The following is a 24,128-nucleotide window of genomic DNA, read 5'->3' as shown; positions in this document are numbered from 1 at the left end:
TGACCTGAGCCGAAGGCAGGCACTCAACCAACTAAGCCGCCCAGGTGCCCCCAAGAGGACATTTCTTAAAATGTAAACAAATGCTAAGAAGGACATAGTATTTTCCAAAGTGCAGGATCCTTATCTCATTGGTATAATTTTCCCCAAAATGAACAGCCTACCCCTTCCATAAGCTGCTTTCTACTATATACAAGGAGATAGTTCTGTGCCATATCAACTCTATAAAACTACTTCCAGGAAACAATGATCATGGCTTTTTTGTAAGAATTCACACATGGAGAAAGCCAATAAATCTCATCTACTAGTTTTCTCAATTGCAAAATGAAGACAATAGCCTCATGAAGTTGTTGCAAAGATTCAATGTTTGAGTACATGTAAAGACTGAAAACAGGGCTCTTCCGTGAAAAGGATGTACAAAATGACTTCCAAAGGCCAAAGGACCTAAAAGACTAAAGGAAAAGGCAAGCCCAGTTTGATGAGAAATGGCTTATTAAGGGGACCAATAAATAGAAGCATCTCTTGGGCAGCTGTCAGACCCGTAGATCTCTATAACATCACCTCTCATAAAACCTGCTTGTAGGGGCGCCTGGGTGGCTCAGTGGGTTAAAGCCTCTGACTTCAGCTCGGGTCATGATCCCAGGGTCCTGGGATCAAGCCCCACATCGGGCTCTCTGCTCGGCAGGGAGCCTGCTTTCTCCTCTCTCTCTCTGCCTGCCTCTCTGCCTACTGGTGATCTCTGTCTGTCAAGTAAATAAATAAAATCTTTAAAAAAAAAAAAAAAACAACCTGCTTGTATAGCCTGAGAGGCTGGAGAATATAGTCAAGGAAAACTACTGGGAAGAAATGTTTGAGAATCTCCAGAGAACATCAAGGGCATTATTTTCCCAGGGTGTACTTGAGGGTGTGATTAAACAAGAAGAAAGAAGGGTGGAGGGGATGTTGTACTCAAGTACACCTCAGGTCACAGACCAGTCATCAAGGCAGATTTGTCCAAGATGGCCTCAGTCAGGTTCATAAAAATGTCCAGCACGTGGTAGGTGCTCAGTTGTTAACTGTTTTTAGTATGTATTGCTATAAAACTTACATTACAAATAAAATAGGTTGAGGACTTCTTAAACATGAAGTGGAATATCTCATGAAATGCTCTTGGCTTTATATTGTCTGATAGGATTGAAGGACACATTTAGAGCTGCTCCTAGTAAGATGGCCCCCCTCACCCATACCTCACCCCAAACTCAAGCAGGGGCTAAGTTGGCCCAGAGAGCTCTACTCCCTGACTACCAACTCTTACCTCTCCCTTTTGTTAAATAATAAAAATTCAACCAAGTGAATTTGACAATCTAATTGGCTTTCTTAAACAATTTGTGTGTCAACAACATCCCATCTGGCAAGGGGAGCTCTGAGGGGACATACAAAATGGAAGGTCTTTCTAGAAGGATGAAGCTAAAGTTATTAGCAGAAGAATTATTCCAGGCAGTGTCACTTTCCCTTAGGGGGAAGAATAGAGGGTCTTACCAGGCTGATCGCCTTATTTTTCCTTGGGGGATGAAGAGGGTCTGTGTGGCAGACTCACTGGTGCCTATCAAAAGGATTCCTGGTTAGCCTATTAAGACTACATTTTGTGGGGTGCCTGGGTGGCTCAATGGGTTAAAGCCTATGCCTTCAGCTCAGGTCATGATCCCAGGGTCCTGGGATTGAGCCCCATGTCGGGCTCTTTGCTCCGCAGGGAGCCTGCTTCCTCTTCTCTCTGCCTGCCTCTCTGCCTACTTGTGATCGTTGTCTGTCAAATAAATAAATAAAATATTTTTTTTAAAAAAAAAGACTACATTTTGGGAGAGGTTGAAACTGCAGTTAGATTATGCACTAAACCCCAGTTTTGGGACTGGGCCGAAGTGACACTATTTTGGGACTGTGGTTTTCTTTTTAACACTCTGAAATCTGCACTGCAACAATTTGGGGTCCATTGACCTGTCATCCTTTTGCTGTTTCTCAGGCCCTTGAAGCTGCAAGCAGGGAAGTGAAGATTCATGTTCTGTGACCCTTCATTTTGATGGGTCTTTTATCAAACTTGCACACCATACCCTGGTACTAGTTACATCCCATTCCTTGCCCACTTGGGTCCCCAATGTAGCTGCAGAAACACACACCACCATCAGATTTGCTTGGCTTTACATTTATAACCACAGTCCCAGTGGGCCCCAGTACTATCCTAGTCTATTCATTTTCCCTTTTGCTAAAAAGGAATCCACAGGCCCAAAATGGCATCACTTAGGTGAAAGCTCCAAGTCAGTAAACCAAGATAGTACCTAACCTAACCGCAGTTTCCACCTCTCACAAATGAAACCTTTAGAAAGTTAACATGGAATTTCCTGGTCAATACTAGTAAATTTACTGATAGACACCCTTCTGCTCTCCTTTGGAGGACAACCTGGCCTAAACAATGCATTTCTTGCTAAAAAGTTTCTTTCCTTTTTTGTGCCTTCTCTCTGTCTTTAAAAACCTTTCTTTAATTTGGCTCAGAGGAGCTCCCCTCTACTTGTTAGTTGGGAAGCTGCCCAATTTATAAATCATTTAATAAAACCAATTAGATCTTCAAATTTACTTGGTTGAGGGGTTTTTTTTTCTGTCCAGTCCTAGAGAACTATTTTACAACTTCTCTTTTCTCAAAATCCCATTGTCTTGCTCCTCTCCTGATTCTCAAAAGATGATCTTGAATCTATTACACCTAGATAAGAAATAAGAAAAGAATCTCCTATGTTTTCACTCCATACACATTGAACTCATTGACTCTACTGTCTTTCCTTGCAACTGTCCTGTCTGTGCTACTGAACAAGGGAAGCACCCCCACCTCCACCCCTATGTGCTGTGGAGCCCCTGCCATCTTTTGTCCACAGCTGGACTTTGTTCCAATAAGTATTCCCCCTCCCACTCCTATGCCCACAGTGGATTTTATCTTCTCTAGCGGTTCATTACATCAACACATGAACATGCTGAAGTATTTCTAATGCTAAAGACCAAAAAAACCCTCCCTTGACCCCACATTCCCCTCCAGCTACAGAGCTTTCCAGCAAAGCTCCTGGAAGACTATGTTCATTGTGTCCATCCCCTCCCTCCCATTCTGTTCAACTCACTTCTGTCATGCTTTTGTTCATCCATTAAATAGACTTTTGTTGAGGTCACCCTTGACCTCCATGTTGGGAAATCCAATAGCTCATTCTCTATGCACTTCTTCCTGAGCTCTCAGTAGACTTGACTCTCTTGCTTACTCTCTCCTTCATGAATCCCATTCCTTGCTTGGATACCCCAATTCTGCTCCCTTGATTCTCCTGCCTTACTGTCTGCTACCCTTGCTGGGTCCTCTTTCCCTCCTAAACTCTCAGCTGGGATTTCACAAAGACTCTGTCCTTAGCTCTCTTCTCTATCTGTAGAGATGGGAGATCTGATCCATAGTTATAAATATAAATGCCACCTGTATGCTGAAGCCTTCCAAAATGAACTTCCCACTTCATTTCTCTTCTGAACCCCAGGCTCATAGACCCATGGCTTACCTGGATGTCTTTTGGGTGTCTCAAATTTAACAAGTCAGCCCCAGAATTCTGAGTACCCAACCCCCAGCCTTTTCCCTCCAGTGTTCATACTTGGTAGCATTAGGCTCAACCCCAATGCCTCAATTTCTCCCATATCCCACATGTAATCCAGCCTTAAATTCTGCTGGACTTTTGCAATTGCTATTTCTACTTGCTGAAAACCTGGCCACAGATTTCCGTGTGGGTCACTTCCTCACTTCTTTTAGTTTTCTGCTTAGATTTCGACCTAGAAGAGACTTTTCTCTGACTCTTTCTACAATTGCAGCCTCCCCCTTCGCCATCACACCTGACTCTTACTTATCTTCATAGATTTTACCTACCACTATGTTTAGCATAATTGATCTGATGATTATCTGTGTCTCATGTCTGTTTTGTTTACTGTGCCCCTGAAGCCTAAAACAATACTTGGCACATCACACTCTGCTGGTAGATGGGGATTCAAAGTGACAGTGGTTTTCGAGCTTGGTTTTAACAATGAAATCCTTTCTTTCCTTCCACATCAAAGCTGTGTATCTGGTTGACGTGGGATTTTTTTGTGGGGATTAGAGGATGGGGTGAGGGTGAGCAGGCTAAGGGTCTGTATGATTTGAGCTGCCTGCTGGTACCAAAGAAGAGAGCATTCAGGCTTTCTTATCAGCTTGCAAAATGAGAGGCAGAAGGGGGAGAGGAATGGATGTGGTTTAAATCCCTTAAGAGCCAAACATAAAAAGTGGAGTCAGACATTATTATAGCGGAGAAGAAGTGTTCACAAGCTAAGACTGGCAATTTGTCCAAATTAAAGACAAGAATCCTTGGGCACCTGGGTGGCTCAGTGGGTTGAGCCTCTGCCTTTGGCTGGGGTCATGATCTCAGGGTCCCGGGATGGAGCCCTGCATCAGGCTCTCTGCTCAGCAGGGAGCCTGCTTCTCCCTCTCTCTCTGCCTGCCCCTCTGCTCACTTTCGAACTCTGTCAAATAAATAAAAATCTTAAAAAAAAAAAAAAAAAGATAAGAATCCTTGGATTTCAGAAGCATGGGGAGTCCTGAGCCAGAAAAATAAAAATAAAGATAAATCCATACACAGAGATACTGTAGTAAAATTACACAACACGAATGTACTAAATATTATGTATTCATCTTCAGACTCTCTGACTATGCCTTTTTATGATCTTACCTTTACCACTGGGGTTAGAAGGCCGAAAACTACATTTCACATTTCCCAAACCCCCTTGCCAGCTAGGTTCCAAGGAGATCTTCCTAAAATGGGAGGCCTAGAGAAGCTCTTCTGCTTCTGGTAATGCCTCTGTCAGTGTTGGAGGCACAGTTACCCACTCAGGAATGGCAGCACTACCTCCAGCAGCATCAGTGAAAAGTGTGGACCAGGGACTTCATCCCAGGCGTATTATATTAGCAGCTTCTGATCAGTGGGTAATACCCCCTTACCCTTTGTTTGCCTTTCCCTTCTAATTATTTTATAACCTGTCCCTGCTTTAAATCCTTATTTTATTGAAATATCTAAGACAATGGTATCCAATAGAACTTCCTACAGTGATGGAATTATTTTGTATCTGAGATGTCTTATACAAGCTTTGCGCAGTGGCAGTATCGTAGCCAATGAGGTTTATCCGAGGCGCGATTATTGCTAATTGAGATGTCTTATACAGTAGTAGCCACTGAGTACTTAAAATATGGCTCATGTTTTTCTGAAAAACAGTCTGAGGGGTTTGAAGTGGCGGGGGGGTGGGAGGTTGGGGTACCAGGTGGTGGGTATTATAGAGGGCACAGCTTGCATGGAGCACTGGGTGTGGTGAAAAAATAATGAATACTGTTTTTCTGAAAATAAATAAATTGGGAAAAAAAATATGGCTCATGTGCCCAAGGAACTGAATTTTTAAATTTTATTTAACTAAAATGTTTAATTTAAATAAGCACATCCAACTAGTGGCTACTGGATTGGACAGCATAGTTTCAATTAAACATGCTGTGTTACAATTACAGTGAAGAAGTAGAGGAATGGGAAGTTTTTCTTTTTAAGTCACAGGTCTTATACAAAAATGTATAAGAGAGAGAGAACGGATCTGTAAATAAAAAATGAGAGTCCTAACAAACACTTTAAAACCCCCATGGCTGTCTTAGTTTACATTTCCTGTCACGCACTTAGCTCAGGGTCCAGCACAGCCCAGGGTGCTGCCTATCACAGGCTGGAACCAAAACCCATGTTAGAAAGACCTATGAAAGGGACAGCAGTTGACACCTCACCCAGACAAAACCTGAATCAGGCTCAGAGGGTTGAGCCTGACTTCAGTTCGGGTCATGATCTCAAAGAGTCCTGGGATCAAGCCCCACATCAGGCTCTCTGCTCAGCAGGGAGCCTGTTTCCCCTCTCTTTCTCTCTCTGCCTGCCTCTCTGCCTACTTGCAATCTCTGTCTGTCAAATAAATAAACAAAATCTTAGAGAAAAAAAAGAAGAAGGAGAAGGAAGCCCATTGAAGAAGGGAAATATATGGTTGTTAGTGTAAGCATTTATGCCAAGGAACATTATGAGTGGGTGAGGGGAGGAATTGAGGAAAAGACAATTAACTATTAAACTATTTTGAATGATATATGTATTTATTGTGTAAGATGAAGATAACCTAGCTGTTTCCCCCTGTATCAGTCATCTCAGACAAGGCTTTTAAATCAATAGAAACTCATACTTACTGTGAAAATTTACAACAAGCTATGTTCACTGCTTTGCAATTCCATTTTACCAGAAAAATTACTTAACTGTCTCTTATTCATTTGTTGTAGCATTTGTGCAGATTCAATAAAGAAATGTCTTTAGTTGCTTTTGTGCAGGAAGAAAACTACTTGAACTAACCACATCAATATTTGAAACTTTTCTCAATATTCTTTTTTTTTTAAGATTTTATTTATTTATTTGACAGAGAGAGATCACAAGTAGGCAGAGAGGCAGCAGAGAGAGAGAAAGAGGAGGAAGCAGGCTCCCCGCTGAGCAGAGAGCCCAATGTGGGACTCGATCCCAGGACCCTGAGATCAAGACCTGAGCCGAAGGCAGCGGCTTAACCCACTGAGCCACCCAGGTGCCCACTTTTCTCAATATTCTTAAAGCAGATTTCCATGCTACTCAAAATAAAGCTATTTTAAGGGATTAAAATAATTTTTTCTCACTTTCAAACCAAGAATTTGTCACTTCTGATTTCTCTTTAATGAGTGAAATTAAGGTAGTCAGAACAAGGATGTTCACCTCCCTTTTCTGACTACTGGATTGAGCAGCCAAAGGCCTGCTGGAGGTATGGCAGGGCCTTGAACTAGGTGTTGAAACTTACTGCATCAAGTCTACCCTGCATTGCAATGGACTGCAGCAGAGTTCTATGGAATGGTGGCATCTGAGCCAAGGTCAAAGAGTTTGTGAACTGAAGGACACTCATACTAGGGAAGGATCCAGGGATCTGGAGGAAGTGGAGAAGTGTCCTCCCTGAGCCAAATGCAGGGAGCCAAATGAGCCAAATGAGTCAAAAATCTACTGCTGTAGGGACGCCTGTGTGGCGCAGTTGGTTGGACGACTGCCTCCGGCTCAGGGCGTGATCCTGGAGTCTCGGGATCGAGTCCCACATCAGGCTCCCAGCTCCATGGGGAGTCTGCTTCGCTCTCTGACCTTCTCCTCGCTCATTCTCTCTCTCACTGTCTCTCTCTCAAATAAATAAAATAAAATCTAAAAAAAAAAAAATCTACTGCTGTAGATTTTTCTGTGATGTCCCTGGTCAATGTCATTGGAGTGCCCAATGACATGGAGCAAGTGTGGTCAAACAGAATAGACAGACATAACCAAACTCACTGGGGCCATTCTCTTTCAAATTCTTAGTTCTTTCGTAGAAAACAAAATCTGGAAATGTAGGAGAAAGAAAGCAAGCATTAAATGCTGTCTTTCATCTTTGTATAACAAATCACATAATCAATAGCTAAGTAATTAGAAAATTTCTATGTTCTTTCATTTAAGAACATAATGAATATTTATTGAGCTCAACATTTATCAAGCTTCTACCAACCATGTGCTATACCCAGTGGCTGATGCTAAAAATCCAAAGATGAATGAAACGCAATCCCTACTTTCAAGGTACTCACTATCAAATAGGCAGTCATGTAAATGAATAAGTTTAATCAAGTGTTAGGAATGTTACATCAAAATACTGGTATTTTTGTAATGTAATGTAATTAGTAATTTAGTAATTAGTAATTAGTAAATACAGTAATGTAATTAGTTATTTTCATCTATTAGTTCAGGGTTTAAAAAAACTAAAATCTGATTCATCAAAATCATTAAATCTTGAGATCTACTTAGAGTTTGGGGTTACAAAGCCACTTGAAAGATGGCTTTCAGCCTTCCCACTTATTTAAAACTTTAGAACTTTCTCACCTTTTAAAACTTTTCTGAGTTTTCTCGTTACTGAGACAGATCATCCTTACGTCCTCCAGGCCACTTCTGAGTTCAGGAAGGAACTATTTGGGAAGGAAGGGGATGTAGGAGGGGGCTAGGAGATTAGATGGGAGGAGCAGGAAAGAAAAAGTCTCAGGCCCAGGGGTGCACCTGCCTCTGAATCCAACCACCTTTTCTCATCAGAGTTAAGTTGCCCTTCTTCCTCACCCTCTTTATCTTCTAAGGCCATTCTGTTCTCTTTAGCAGGGCTTCCCCAGCTTTAAATTGTATGCAAACCATTTGGGGATCATGTTAAAAGGCAGATTTGATTCAGCAGGTCAGAGCTAGAGCCTGAAATTGCATTTCCAACCAGTTCCCAGGTGAGACATGCTGCTGGCCTCCAGACCACACTTTGAGTGGCAAGGTCAGTACTTCTCAACCTTGGTTGCCCATTAGAATCTGGAAAGGTTGAACATATGCAATGGCTACCATCTATCCCAAGGGATTCTTTTAATTGGTTTGGGTGGGGATGGAGAAGAGGGGTAGTGATGGAGCCTGGAAGTTTTAAAACTTCTTGGTGGGGAGGGAGATCAATATGCAGCCACAGTTGGGAGCCACTGTCTCTGAGCCCACCATCTTCTATAGCATATCAAGATTCTCTTACCCAACATGCTACTTGGAAGGACTCACACCAGAAGGCACAGGAACCTACTTCTGGGACTCGGACCTTCTTTCAGATAGATTAGCAACTGAGGAACAAAGTATAAAGGAAAATATACTACTGTTATATGAAATAAAATCCAAGGTATTATTATTTTGGTGTGATTGTAGTCACTCATGAATGACTGAACAATTGCTTGTGCATATCTGGGTGTTTGGTATGATGGAAAGCAGGCAGAACTAGAAGACAAGAGACCTTTCCAACTTTCTGGATTCAAGCTGCTTTTACTGGTAAAAATTATGTGATAATTTAAGGACTTTATGAGCCTCAGAAGGCTGTGTGTGTCTGGGTCATTGACCATGGTCTGATATAGAATGTGTAACAATTCTTCAATTTTGTATGGAATTTGACTTTTAAAGCTTTTTCAATAAATAGTAAATATAAAATTATATACCATCACAGCAGCCATGCAAAATAGGTATTTTCATTTTATTGGGTTACTGGTCAATGTCTCATAGTTGAGAACAAAAGATGGGGAGTGGGAAGAAATATAACACCAAGGTCTTCTGAAACTAAATCCAGGACTATTCTCACCATGTGATTCTGTCACTGAAGTTCCCTGTGAAATTTGTTATTGGCTCAAATTTATACAAGAGCATGGCAGGACTTGTCTGGACTCTTTCTTTCTTTCCTTTTCTTTGAATCTAGAATCCATTTTATAATAATGAACACAAGTCCCTTTGCTGTGTCAAATGATTCTCAAAGCCCTGCAAGTGCTTAATAGTCCATTATCAAGCCCTGGGAATTGAGTGCAAAGACTTTGTTATAACTTAAAATACCAAGATGAGTCATGGTAGGATAGACAGAAGGAAGGCAGAGAATCAGAGATTGTTACTCTAAGTCAGTCTCAAAATATAGTTCAGCTCTTACCATACTGAACTCATCCCTAGCACTGATCCCTTGTTAACCCACTTCTTTAGACTCCCAAGAAGATTTCCTCACAGCAAGGATGTCATGCTAGGTTCTGACTGCTCCCCTGGCAGTGAGGTTTTCAGTGCAAGGAGAAGGGGAGTGGGACCTTTTTTGGTGTCTAGAGATTGGTGTTTGAAGCCCAGACAAAGGCCAGGGGGAAATAAACTCCTCTTGGTTTAAAGAACTGATCAGTTGGGGCCAGATACCTCCGTTGGACTTTGTAGGCTGTGGGTTACCTGCCTTTGCGTTTTATGAACTATCTAGATACCTGCGGACACTGGGCACAGGCATGTATGCCCTTGTGCTACTCTGAGCAGGGAATTAGAGAATCCTGTATGGTCATCATTTGGTTGCCAAGGAAATAAAAGTTTCTGGGACTCTGGAAATAGCCAGAATCAAATCCTTGTTCTTGAGGAGTCTCTGGAACTTAAGAGGTGCCCAGGCTTCTGCTGGGGTGAAGAGACCAGTAGGAACAGAAGTTGAACCAGCTCTTGGGAAGCTGTTCAGAAAGTCTGCTCACCATAGACCTCTGAGGGGCTCTTGTGGGTGCCAGGGAACACTGGCAGGAAAAGCATGAGAGGACACCAGCTGCTAGCTGTAAGGCAAAGAGGAGTTGCCCTTCCCCCATTGTCATTTCCAAACCCCAATGTCAGAGTATTAGGTGAGGAAAGGTGCTATCCCAGAATCAGTTCACCTTCTCCCCTTTCCCAAGGCTCCTCCTCATGCCTGCACTTGGAAAAGAAAGAAAGGTATTGTAGGCTGCACTGTGTTCCCACCTCCCCCCTTCGTATGTTGAAGTCCTAATCCCCAGTACCTCAGAATGTGACTGTATTTAGGCATAGGGTCTTTTGAAAGGCAGTTAAGTTTAAATAAAGTCATTAGAGTGAGCCCTAATACTCTAAGACTGTGATCCTTATAAGATGAGGAGATTAGGGCACAGACACACACAGAAGGAAAACCATGTGAAGAAACAGGGAGAAAATGGCCACCTACAAGCCAGTGGGAGCAGCCCCAGAAGAAACCAATCTTGCCAGCCGTTTGAGCTCAGACTCCCAGCCTCCACAATCATGGGAAGGCAGATTTCTGTTGTTGAAGCTGTTCAGCGTGTGGTGCTTTGTTACAGCAGCTGGAACAAACTCATACAGAGGGTGTGAGATCCAAATTAGAGGGGCAAGAGTTTAACCAGGCTAGATTTGAATAGCTTTGCATATCTAGAAAAAGCACATTTGCTCAAGAGATAGGGAAGAGGAATTTGCAAGAGCATGGTTAAAATCAGTAGTTTGAGTTTTTTCAACTCCCCCCTACTGTGTTTGGACTGCTCACTCCCAACTTCAGGTCTGGCTTCTCTTGTGAACTGAAGCAAACGCTGCTTTCTTTAAGACTGGTGCAGAAACTGGGTCTGTGCTCTCTGCTAGTCCCCCTGTGAGAGGACCCAAATGTTTACCCTGAGCTGGTGCAGGTGTTGGAGATGCAAGGCCAGAGGACCAGCAGAACAATGTCTAGAGTTCTTGGATGGTTCCCTGCTTTTTCTCTTGACCGCTTTGAGGGCTGACCCTGGCCAATAAGGGACATGCGTCTTTGGACCAGCGGTCTGCAGGTAGGTGAGGATCAGCTGCCATCAGCTCACACTACTGCATAACAGAGAAAGGACTCTGTGCCTTGAAATAAACTACCCACATCACCTTAAAAGCACCAGTGCCCCAGAGAGATTACACTTTGAATATTATCTTGTTAGTGACTGACTTTATCCTTGACTTTCTTGGTGCTAATGACTATGAATATGTGATGGCCTTTGCAGAGATGATCATTTTGTGGAAAAACCATAGGAGGTTTTTGTTTCTTTTTTTTTTTTTAGTTTTTATTGGAAGTATATATTTTTTGAAAGTGTGTTTTTATTGAAGTATAGTTGACACAGTATTAAATTAGTTTCAGGTGTACAATATAGTGATTTGACAAATCTATTCACTACGCTAGAGAAAACCAGTTTTTTGCTGCATAATCAAATCATGTGTGTGTGTGTGCGTGTGTGTGTGTCTGTGTGTGTGTAACCTGCGTACTGTTCTCTGAGCTTCCTAGATCTATCATTAACTTTGGAAAATTCCTGATCTCCTTTTTCCCTCTGTTTCACTTTGGATAGTTTCTCCCCCTATGTCTTTAGCTTTACTCATCTTTTATTCTGCAACACCGATCTCTTATTAACCTCATCCAGTGTATTTTTCTTCTTAGGTATTGTAGTTTTCATCCCCCGAAATTTGACCTTGGTCTTTTTATCCCTTCTAGGTCACTCCATTTCTCTACATATGATGCTCAATCTCTCCTCTTTCTTTGTAGTTTATCCCCATTTATTAGTCCTTCACCAGCATAGTACGTGGAGGAAGGGGCACTAAACATACATGTTCAAAATTTCATGTTTACCAAAAGCCCAGACCTTTTGATTTTGAATTAGGAGGCAACCGACTGATTAGCTGATTTCTCAGCCAACAGGAGAACAGAGTGTTGGTTGTCGCTGTTGTTACAAAAGTGACTGAACAAATAAAGGGGATTCTTTCCTCCTTCATGTAACTAAGTCAGGACTAGCCTCCTGTTTTAAATCTTGCTACTTCTACAATAAAACCACTTGGTCTTTAGTCACTTTATAAAGTCATCACCTAAGTGCTCTAGTCTTGGAGAAGTGTCATAATCCAAAAAACAGAGTCAGTATACCAAAAAGGAAATCCAAAATGATTTTGGCCTTTTTCGTCTTGCCCTGTGGACCACAGGGAGACTTAAAAAAAAAACCCCATTTTCTTTTCTTTTTTTAAAGATTTTATTTATTTGACAGAGAGAGAGGGAGAGATCGCAAATAGGCAGAGAGGCAGGCAGAGACACAGGGGGAAGCAGACTCCCTGCTGAGCAGAGAGCCTGATGAAGGGCTCCATCCCAGGACCCTGAGATCATGACCTGAGCCAAAGGCAGAAGCTTAACCCACTGAGCCACCCCTAAAAACCCCATTTTCTATCCCATCAACTGCTATACTTTTGTAGATGCACCCACAACTCTCTTTTCAAAGTAGCAAGGAAAACAGCCCACCCAGCCTCGCTTTTAGATTTTTTGTCTTTTTCATCCTCATTTCCTTCCAATTTTGCATATCAAAAACATAAGCTGAGCAAGGCAGGACCCTCCTTAGGCTGGTTAGCTAAGGAGTCTCTTTGTAATAATAACTCTTTGTGGTTAATGGCTAGGTGGAAGACGGGGGAATCTGAACATGATTACATTTTCCCCAGCCACATAAATATTCGCAGTGGGGTGAGTTTACTTCCTCTAATTCCGGTCCTTTGGAACATCCTTTCAGTCTCTTCGTCATGATCTTTCTTCCAGGGCCTTCATGTTTTCATATTTGCACCCCGCCCCAAATAAAATCCCTTTTACTAAGTTGTATGTGAAGGGTAAGGCTAATTATCTTCCAGGGGCATTTACATTTTTCGGAGCAAAGCTTTAATCCAAGGTCCCCTCTGCCCACAGCAAGCCTAGGAATGGGGCTGAGATATCATCCATCTCTAGAAAAATCAGACCGGAGAAATATCCATCCAGCAAGAGACATCTGGAGAACTCTGCCTGAGGGGCCCCAGGGATGCATAAACTGGAATTGGAAAATCATGTTAAAGGAATAATGGCTGAACTCCTTGTGCTTCTTCTCCAGAGAAATAAAGCTCCTGAACTCAAAAGAGCATGACATAACTTGGAAAGGGCTGCTCAGCATTATGCTTGGAGAGACAGCTTCTGCAAGTTGCTCAATGACTGGTCAAATTCACGTATCATTTATTTTCATCTTCCTCCCATCCTACAGCCTTAGCGAAGTCATTTTATTCTCTAAAATGAATGAGGGATGAAGATTCATTTTGTCTTAATGTACAGAGAACCTGGGTAAAAATCTCCTAGGAATTAAAATAAAGCAAGCTATTTATTGCCAAAGACACCATAGGGAATTAGATGCAGCTACAGGTAAAATAAAAGTTCAGAGCTCCCAACTTAAAGACACAAGAGTGAGCTGGAGGCAGAGCCATTTCACAAGTCAACTTAAAGGAGTTACATGCTTTAGATACTTAGGGATGCAGTCCTAATTTAGGAACAAGCTGCTTCCCTTATTTAAGATTAAGTATCTGCCAAGTATCATTCTATGTGTTTTATAAGTATCTTTAAACTATCAAAGTTATTGTACAAAAGCAGGTGATCTTATCCTTCCTTTGCCTATAAAGAAACTGTCAAATGACACCTGTAGGTCAGACCATGGCTAAGCAGATCTGTGTTTCCAGTCCCATGTTTTCTGAGGTTAAAACATGGGTTCCATTGTCCCATGTCATTAATCCCACTTAATGAAATCACTATCTGAAAGAGATATCTATACCCTCATATTCATTGCAGCATTATTCATAATAGCCAAGACATGGAAACAAACTAAGTGTCCATCAACAAATGAATGGCAAAAGGAAATGTGATATATACAACGGAATATTATACAGCCAAAGAAATAGTTCTGCCATTTACAACAATGTAGATGGACCTTGAGGGCATTACGCTAAGTGAAATAAGTCTGCCAAGGAAAAAGAAATCCTGTATGATCTCACTTATATGTGGGATTTAGAAGCAGGGTAGAATGGTGGTTGCCAGGGACTGAGGGGTGGGGAAATAGGGAGACATTGGTCAAAGGGCAATAACTTTTAACTATAAGATGAATAAGTTCCAGGGACCACATGTATTGCATTGTGACTATAGTTAACAATATGGTGCTGTATATTTTAAAGTTGCTAAGATAGTATTGTTTTAATGTTCTTACCATAAGGACAACAAAGTAGCAATTCTGTCAGGTTATTGTTGCATGTACTAAATCATCACATTGAATACCTTAAGCTTACACAGTATTATATTTCAATTATATCTCAATCAAAAACATACAACAAAAAATATGGGCCCTTGTCCATCTACCATCCTACCTTTCCTTTGGTACCTAAATGTGCTAGGGTCCAGAAATAGTTAATTTAACTCGTGTTTAGCAGAAAGGATTTCTCATCAGTTCTAACATTACTTAAAATTATAGATTACAGGATTTGGAACCATGATTAGCTAAGTTTTATTTCTGTATTTGCAACACATATACTCAGATCTACATTGTGTCTGGCAATTTCTCAGGATTGTGGAAGAATTGTGATTCTATCAGCATCAAAGAAAAGGAATATGATTTTTATGAAGCAACTTGACCTTTCTGTGGAAGAGTTGTTTCTTCTTAAGAACACTGGAGAAAACACAGGGCTAGTGCTTACCATTTAACATCTGAAAGAAAAAATAAATGTATTAACTCTGCCCTGACTACTGCAGTGGGCATATTTCATTGCCTAGCACTTCCTGAAGTTAAGGAAGCATTTTTTAGGCTGCTGGGACTTATTTTATTAATGAAGGCACCTTGTTTTAACTTAAGCTTATGGCTCTGAAAAATGATAATGTTGTTCCTAACTGCTGAAATGAGACCTTCTCCCCAGTGTTAACCACAGAAGTAGTCTGAACTCAGCTCTGAGGCTGCATTAATCTGTGAGTTGAGGAGGGAAAAAAATCTGTCATGGGACCTGAGAAAACTGCAAGATCACTGGGGACACTGCGATTATTTCTTGATACTTAAGACCCAGGAAATAGATAGGGGCAACAGAAGATAGTGCAATGCTTGTGGTCCATCTCTCTACTTCCAGCCTTCCCTTAAAAATGTGTATGCGGGTAGGAGCTGTAAATGACTTACTAAAGCTGAATGGGTCTGTATGCACTCTGTTTTATTTTTCAGCTCCACAGTGGGCTCATTTTGACCCTTCTATCAGGAATCTTTTCCTCAGCTCCCATAGCCCTGAATGCTCACCTTCACCTTTGCTTGGCCAAACTGGTCCACTCTTCCAGAAGCTTCTGCTCAAGTTGAGACTGTGTTTCCCTCTATTTGAGTGCACATCTTCTCTCTGCATCATTGCAATATAGTGTGCATCGGTCTCCCACACTGCAATGGGAATTAATTTGGGACAAGTCTGGGCTTCTGTTTGTTCTTCAAACACAAAGCATAGAGCTTGGCATGGAATAGGTGTTCAGTAAATATTTTGAATAAATGACTAAATATGTGAGTAAGTCTACTCCAGAGCTAGACATCAAAGATCTTTCAAAAATGTCAATCAAGAAGGAATCAACATGGTTTTATTTCTGGATGGGAAACTGCCTGACCTGCAGGACAGGGTCAGGAGCAATCTAAAGTTCTGAAGATATGTCTTCTCAGGAACTGAATCCCCAGGAAACAGTTAGGGTCCAGTGCTCCAACTGTTCTTCTAGGAAAAACTGAGACGGAGTAAGTGCACATAAAATTATCCAAGGAGGGGTGCCTGGGTGGCTCAGTGTGGTAAAGCCTCCACCTTCGGCTCAGGTCATGGTCCCAGGGTCCTGGGATCGAGCCCTGCATCGGGCTCTCTGCTCAGCACGGAGCCTTCTTTCCCCTCTTTCTCTCTCTGCCTGCCTCTCTGCCTACTTGTGATCTCTGTCTGTCAAATAAATAAAATCTTTAAAAAAATTACCCAAGGAGTTTCAACTGGAGCAAGAATAACTTAATTGATTTAGAATAAATAAACGCTGATCTTACCCTTAAAGCCTTTCTAGTTTCCTTCCCCAGCAGTTTGTTCACCTTGTCTCACTGTTCGTCACAGGCAGATTGACCTGCAGTCTGTCTTCTGCTGCTCTGCAGCAGACATCATGTCCCCTTGCACTTCCCAGCTCCAGCTCTTTTAGGTACACAGAACTCAGGGGAAAATGAGTATAGGGCACCAGAGATGACTGGGAGTGGTAGCTGGAGATTCATGTTGTCCAGTGACTTTGACCCCAAGTGTGCAAGTTGTCCCAACAGGCCAATAATTGACACTATGTCTATCACTCAGAAAGATATTAAAAATCAGAGATACTTGTCATCCTACCATGGTCAAAAACCTTAATAATAGAAATGATTAATGGGGTGCTGGGTACTCCCCTTCAAAGAAACATCATGGAAATAAAGTGAATCCAAAAAAGGGAAATAAGCTGACATATAAGTATGTTGTCAAGCCACATTTCCAAAGCATATTCCAGAATGCACTGATCCTTTGAGATGCTGTTTAAAAAAAAAATCCCAAGTCAAATACATCTGGAACCCTGTAGACCATATTCTTTTTCTGACTATTCATAATGTATATCAGTGTGTCAAAGGTGCAAAGCTCTTCTTTAATAAAAGAAACCACTCTTGTTCTATGCAGTACTTGCCAAATTGATTTAGCGATGGAATCTTGGTTTCACATAAAAATCTTAGGATCCCAAAAGTTACACTTTAAGAAATGATGCACCACAGAGACTAGGCTCTTGACACTGTAGTAATGACTGCAAATATACCTCATGGTTAAAATCATGGACTATAGGACAGGTGTATCTGGGTTCAGGTGGGATTCTGCTGCTTAATAACAGTGTGTCCTCCGGAGTGAATAAATTTAGAGTGCCCAGCATGGTTCTAGTACATAGTTGACACAAATAAATGATAACAGCATTCATTAAAACTGTATGATGTTAAGACAAATGTATCGGGATGAAAGAAATAGGGAGAATCTAGGTGTGTTCATCAAATCCACATCAAATCCTCATCCTGAGCTTGGAGAGACAAGGTTTTAGATAATCAACAAGCAAGTTAGAGATCTCTAGACACTCTCCACTGTGGGCTTGTGCGATGGGGGATATAGAAGTTTCAGTAGATGTGGTGTCTACTCTGGGAGACTTACTGGGGGAGAAACAGTGAGTGATAAATGATGACACAAAAAGGCTGATATATTTCTCATAGTGGAAGCTTGCATTGGGGTTTAAAACAGAAAAAAAGTCAATGGACTGGAGCTTAGTTTTCAGAGACAGGGAAGGTGCAGAAGTTCAAGAAAAGAGGCCATCCAAGGGAGAAGTGTAAGTGGAATGGTTTAAAGTGGGGGTGAGCTCAGTGAGTGGGAGTGCAGGGCAGAGGGGCATGAAAGGGAGTGGGAGTCAGGTGTGGGATTAGGACCAATGATGGGGAGCTTTGAAGGGGCAGGCAGAACTGAGATGTAAGGAATTGAAAACAGAGAGGCACTGAAGTTTTTTGAGGAGGTAAGTGGTGTTACTGAAACAAGTCTTAAGGCAGATGAGGCAGGGAGTTTGGACTACAGGCTAAAATAGAGTAAAACAACTGCTAATGAACTAGTGAGCGTGACAGTCCTAAGAGATGGCTAAGGCACAAAATAACTTCTAAAGGTTTTGATTATTAAAATGTTAATGTCAGGTTAAAATGTCAGGTCCATAGGGGGTTGTTTCAGAAATCAGCCCCTTGGATTCACACCTTTAGCATCCCCCATCTGAACACAGAATGGCAAATGCTAAGTGTGTGTTCAAGATGATTATTTTGACCTCCATCTTCTTAACTTCTGTGTCTGCCTTTCTCTTAATTGGTTCAGAACTTTTGAGGGAAATAGAGAAAAGTTTACGTTGACCTATGCTCCCTCAACAGGAACCATCATGCTCTTAACTGTTTTACAGGCCTGGGTCTGGAGCGTCCGTGAAAGCCCACTGTGGTCTCCAGTCTTGGGGACTTTCCTCATGATGATGTCCCAAGGACAGAGAGGAGGGGTGTCACATTGAAAGGCCCTACAGACCTTCCATTTCACAACTTCAGGCTGGAAATCACCACTACCTCATGCCTCAGCCACTTCTATAATATACTATAATGGCTTTCCTAAGTATTAGGATCATGGAGGAAGGAAAGGAATTTGGTAGATGCAAGTAACTAGCACCCATCACATTCTGCTATATAGAGGAAAGAGGGTTGTGAAATAAAGTTTCCAGATAAAAATATAGGATGCTTACTTAAATTTGAATTTCAGATAAATATTTTTTTGGAATAAGAATGTCTCCAATATTGCATGTGATATATTTATCCTAAAAATTATTCATTGAAATTAAAATTGAGCCGAGTGTCCTATATTTTACCTGGCAATCCTGGTGTGGAGCCAAAAGTTGTGATACTCAGAGCCAAACTTACCACTCACCTAGATATATGGACTTGAACAAAGAGGCACCTTCTTAAAGCTTGTTTTTGCAAGGAACATATAGATGTAAAGCCAACTTGCAGGTTCGAAGTTTTGTAAATGCATTTGTTGTTGTTGTGCTTTTGTCATTTGACCCTTCTACTTTGCAAGCTTCTTGAGAAAGGCCATGTGTTATTCAGTTCTGATTCCTCAAAGCTCCCCAGAAGGGCCTTGACCTGTGGAAGGAAATGTCATGTGTTTATCAAGACAATAACAACATTATTCTCACCTGCAGTCTATCACCTGTTGAAGTCTCACCGCAGATGCTCTAAAGACTCAGTCTATCTGGCAAAGTGAGACAGGAGTGTCTGTCCCCAGGTAGCAAGACATTGGAAGTCATGCTTCCATGAACCCAGGAAGAAGCTGGAGGGTAGACTGTAGAAAGAGCTGGGGATGTAGCTACAGGTTTCAGACAGGGAGATCATGCAGAATTGTCTTTTATACACCAGCATTTCTCACACTTAAATGGTCATGAGACTCACTTAGGGATCCTGTTAGATTGCAGACTCTGATTGTAGAGCCAATCTCCACTCCTTCAGGAGAGAAGGATCTCACACAAAGTGACTATGGCAACCAATGTGGGCTATTCACTGCAGGTTCTCACGAAATGAATGATGGCATTATTCACAGGGTCAAAAACAGTGGTTCTCAGGAATGACTGCATATTGAAGTCAAATCAGAGCATGGAAAATCCACCCATGCTCAGGCTCATCCCCAACCAGTTTACTCAACCTCTGGGAGCAGGACCCACATATCATTTTTGTGTTTCTGTTTTTATATCCACCGCCCCACCCCCTTGTCTATGCTGTTTGTGGTGATGTCATCTCCCTTCCCAGGCATTGATTTAGACACAAGGTAGGCTTCCATTCTAGCCCACAAGATACAAAGAGCTGGGTGGTTCATGGTAGGATTTTGGTGTTCATAACACAGGGGAGGAAAGACTGTTCCTCAGCTTAACATTGTCCTATCTGCTTTTGATGCCATCTTGTAAACCCAAAAGATAAGTCTCAACACACTAAGGAGGGAAGAACCCAAAGATCCTGGTCCTTGAGGTTAGCCTTTAGACTGCTCTTCTGTGAGACAATAAATGTCCTTCTATTGGGGTTTTCTGCTACTGGACAGCCAGAAGTGTTTATCTATCAAGCACTGGACTGGATACTTTGTATACATCATATAATTTAAGCTCACAATAATCCTTCAAGATAAGGATGATTATCTCCATTTTATAGCAAGAAAAGGGAAGCCCAGAGAGGAATGAGCTGTGACCATATCTCAGATTTAACTAGTGTCATGGTCAGAAGAAGGCTTGGTATTTCAGCAAGAGTGGTTATGTAGAGTGTTTTTTCTGCACCCTAGTCTCCTCTTTCATCAGCCCAAAGAGCCGACGGAAGCTGACCTGAACTCCTTTACCTGTGGTTTTCTTTCTTTTTTTTTTAATTTTTTATTTTTTATAAACATATAATATATTTTTATCCCCAGGGGTACAGGTCTGTGAATTGCCAGGTTGACACAATTCACAGCACTCACCATAGCACATACCCTCCCCAATGTCCATAACCCCACCCTACCTGTGGTTTTCAACCCTGAGAGCACATTGACTCCCCTGAGAAATTTTTTAAAATTCCAATTCCCAGCTAGATTTTTTTTTCAGTAATTCTAGAAGTTCATCAAAGGCAATGATTTTTTTTAAAGAACCAGCTTTTTGTTTCATTAATTTTCTCTATCTTTTTGTTTTCAGTTCCATGATATCTATCCTTTATCATTTTCTTCTTTCTGCTCAATTTTTAGCCTATTTTTCTCTTCTTTCACTATTTTCCTAGTTTCTTAAAGTAGAAACTTAAATTACTGATTTGAGGACTTTCTGTCTTCTAATCTAAGTATTTAGTGCTTCAAATTTTCCTGCTAGTTTTGCTTAAATTCATCTTAAGAAATTATGATGTGTTGTTTTCAATTTCATTTGGTTCTATTTACTTTATTTCTTTTGCGACTTCCTCTTTGACCCACTAATGATTTTTTTTAATTTTTTAAAGATTTTATTTATTTATTTGACATAAATAGAGAGAAAGTGAGTGAGAGAGCAGGATCAGGGGAGAGCAGAGGAAGAGGGAGAAGCAGACTCCCATTGAGCAGGGAGACTGACTCGGTCTCCATCCCAGGATCCTGGGATCATGGCCCAAGCTGAAGGCAGATGCTTAACTGACTGAGCCACCAAATTTTTTTTAAGTAGGCTACATGCCCAACATGGGGCCTAAACCCATGGCCCTAAAATCAAGAGTTTCATGCTGCACTAACTGAACCAACAAGACACCCCACCCACTGATGATTAAAAAATGTTGAGGTCAGACTCTTGGTTCCTGGACCTGTTTAGAAATCATAAGAAGAACTATGGTTGTATTTGTTGTATTATTTACTTAGCTCCATGTTCTGTTTTGTTCCCTGCTTATGTTTTATGCACCTTTTAACCTTATGCTTGATAAATCATTACTCCTACTCATTTACCCAGTGGTTATAGAAACCTAATGGGAACAGAATGGTAGAATTTGTCTTGACATAACTGATTGAACCACATCCCAGGTAGTACCCCATTGTCCAAAAGAATGCTTACCCAGAGACTGTTTCAAACTGCTCCCCTCATCCCCAGTTTAAAGAAATCCCTTATCTTTCTATCATGTACATAAGCGTCCACAGGCTCAACAGGGCAAGGCAGCTTTGGGGACAATTCCCTGCCTTCTCACTGGGCTGCTCTTCTGATAGTAAATCTTCCTTTGCTTCAAAACTGGTATCTCAGGGGCACCTGGGTGGCTCTGAGGGTTAAAGCCTCTGCCTTCGGTTCAGGTCATGATCCCAGGGTCCTGGGATCGAGCCCCACGTTGGGCTCTCTGCTCAGAGTTTTTTTTTAAAAAAAAAAAACTGGTATCTCAGACATTGCCTTACTTACATCAAGTGCACAGACAAGGTTGAGTTTGATAAACATGGGCTATTAATTTTTCAAGTGTTTGGAGTTTTTTTAAGTGCCTTTTTATTATTCATTTTTAGTTTTGATTCCATTATGGACAGAATATACTCTGGATAATTTCAGATTTTTAAAATTTGTTAAGGGTGGGGTGTCTGGGTGGCTCAGTGGGTTAAAGCCTCTGCCTTCGGCTTGGGTCATGATCCCAGAGTCCTGGGATCAAGTCCCACATCAGGCTCTCTGCTCAGTGGGGAGCCTGCTTCCTCCTCTCTCTCTCTCTTCCTGCCTCTCTATTTGTGATCTCCGTCTGTCAAATGAATAAAAAAAAAAAAAACTTTAAAAAATTTTGTTTATTTATTTGACAGACAGAGATCACAAGTAGGCAGAGAGGCAGGCAGAGAGAGGAGGAAGCAGGCCCCCTGCTGAGCAGAGAGCCCAATGCGGGACTTGATCCCAGGACCCAAAAAAATTTGTTAAGGGTTGCTTTATGATCCAGGATATGATCAATCTTGGCGAGTGTTCTATGGGCAATTTAACAAAGTGTTTCAGATCCTGCTATCAGGGAACTCACTCTTGACTGACTGCTCTATTGGATCCTCCTTATGGAGCAGGAGCTGTGAGGTGGGGAGTGAGTGCTGGAAGGTAGCCCCATGCTAGGCTGCTGCTACTCCCAAGTTTGTCCCCTGTATGGATTTTCTGAAACACATGTCCAAAAAGGATGAGATCTGAAATTTACTGGTTCCCAAATCTACCCAGAATAAACCTTCTGCCCTGGGAAGCTAGGAAGATGGGAGCTATTGTTCATCTGACAAGCCCACCAAAGCATCTCTTCTACAACATAGAGCTGTGTTGGAAAGGCAGGTTTTACTCTTCAGTAGCTTCCTTTCCAGAATCTTCTCTCATAGTGGAAGTTGTGGGTAAGGAAATGAATGCCACCTAACTGCCACCACTCACTTGCTATAGTCCTTCTGCAGCATAGAAATATAGAAAATGGAATCTGCCCATGTTCATTATCTGCCAAAAACACTGGGAATATCTGTTCCAACCCAGAGAGCTGGGAGAGATGTGAATGCCATGTGATTGCTGACCTCACTGGAACAGTTCTCGGTAAGGCGGAGCTGTGGGAAGATGGGCTTGAATACCATGGACTGCTACCATTCCTGCTAAGTTTCCACAGGTTTTCTTGAGTTAGTGTTTCTCCATTTGTTGTAAACCCTTCCATCTCCAGAGATTGTGAACAATTGCCTATATTAATTTTGACCAGCTTAATAAGGGTCTCTGTTGGGGAACAGTTGCCCTGAGCACCTCATACTACCATTCCAGAGGTCCTCATTGGGGTCATTTGCCATGCAGCAATAGATAACTAATAGCAATGTCCAAGAAGGCATTATAACAAGTCAAGACAAGCAATCAGTTGGGTGGAGAGTAGGAAAGGCATTTCAAACAGGAAGAACAGAAAGTGCAAAAGTGTGGAAGGTGGAAGTATGAAGGAAGCTCTGGGGGAGAGAAGTGGTTCTCAAACGTGGTCCTGCATCAGCACCATCAGTTTCACCTGGGAGCCTGTTAACAATGTGAATTCTTGGGCCCTATTGAATCAGGATCTCTGCAATTTGGGTTTCAGCAAGCCCACAGGTGATTCTGAAGCACATTAAAGTCTAAGACCACGAGATTATGAGTTGTTTTTCATAAGCCACAATAGCTGGGCTCATCTCGTGTCCAGATTCTAAATGGCTTTCCTCCCTCCCCCACCTTTTTTTAAAGAAGTGAGAGATAATGAGCTAATAATCACTTTCTCTCAGCAAATGCTTTAGGGCCTTATTAGAGATAACCGGCCCAGATACCAGTCACAGGAAGTTGGTCATGCTACAGCAAGCAGAGAGCTTGCTCAGTCTTTTGCTGGGAATAAGTCTTCTCTGATTTGAGCCTGAGTTTTATTTGACTCCAGTTGTTTTTTTAATGAACCATCCTGCAAGTTGCCCCCACACACGGCGGCATCAGGTTTTGGGGGGCCTTTGATCCTGTGTGTGGTTGGTGGTCATTGTGGCAGAGGGAAATGTGGATATCTGATTTTAGCACGATTTAAAAGAGAATACTTCAGTGGGCAAAATCCAATTAACTGAAGGAGTTAAAATGTATCCAGGCCTAAAAGAAAGCAGATAAGCTCAGACTGAAAAAGAACACAAGCTGCTCTGCTGTTCTCTAGGCTGGCGGAGCAGACCCAGACAAAACCAAAGGCGAAGTTCACAGAAAACCACATTTCTTCCAAAGTCTGGCTGTGGCTGTAACATGCCATAAAACCCTTGCTTTGAATGGCCACAGCTTTCTTACCAGTGATGCCCCCAGACCTGCTCTATTACACCTGTCTTTTACTAGGGCTATCCAGACGCCAAGCCATCCTTGCTCATCATGGTACCCAAACCCTGATTAATTCTACTTCCTCC

The 24,128-nt window shown here is 41.8% G+C and overlaps 1 non-coding gene across 1 annotated transcript; it reads left to right on the top strand.

Annotated features, from left to right (window-relative positions):
* The first annotated feature begins 5,150 nt into the window (after nt 1-5,150).
* Nucleotides 5,151-5,287, top strand: LOC122916582. The gene has a single exon (XR_006386233.1). It is a non-coding gene; the product is annotated as a U4 spliceosomal RNA (small nuclear RNA).
* The last annotated feature ends 18,841 nt before the right edge of the window (nt 5,288-24,128 follow it).

Source organism: Neovison vison, chromosome 8 (assembly GCF_020171115.1).
Source record: "Neovison vison isolate M4711 chromosome 8, ASM_NN_V1, whole genome shotgun sequence".
In the NCBI taxonomy this organism is placed as follows: domain Eukaryota; kingdom Metazoa; phylum Chordata; class Mammalia; order Carnivora; family Mustelidae; genus Neogale; species Neogale vison.
Note: the sequence above shows the minus strand (reverse complement) of the source record. Positions and strands in the feature narration are given on the sequence as shown.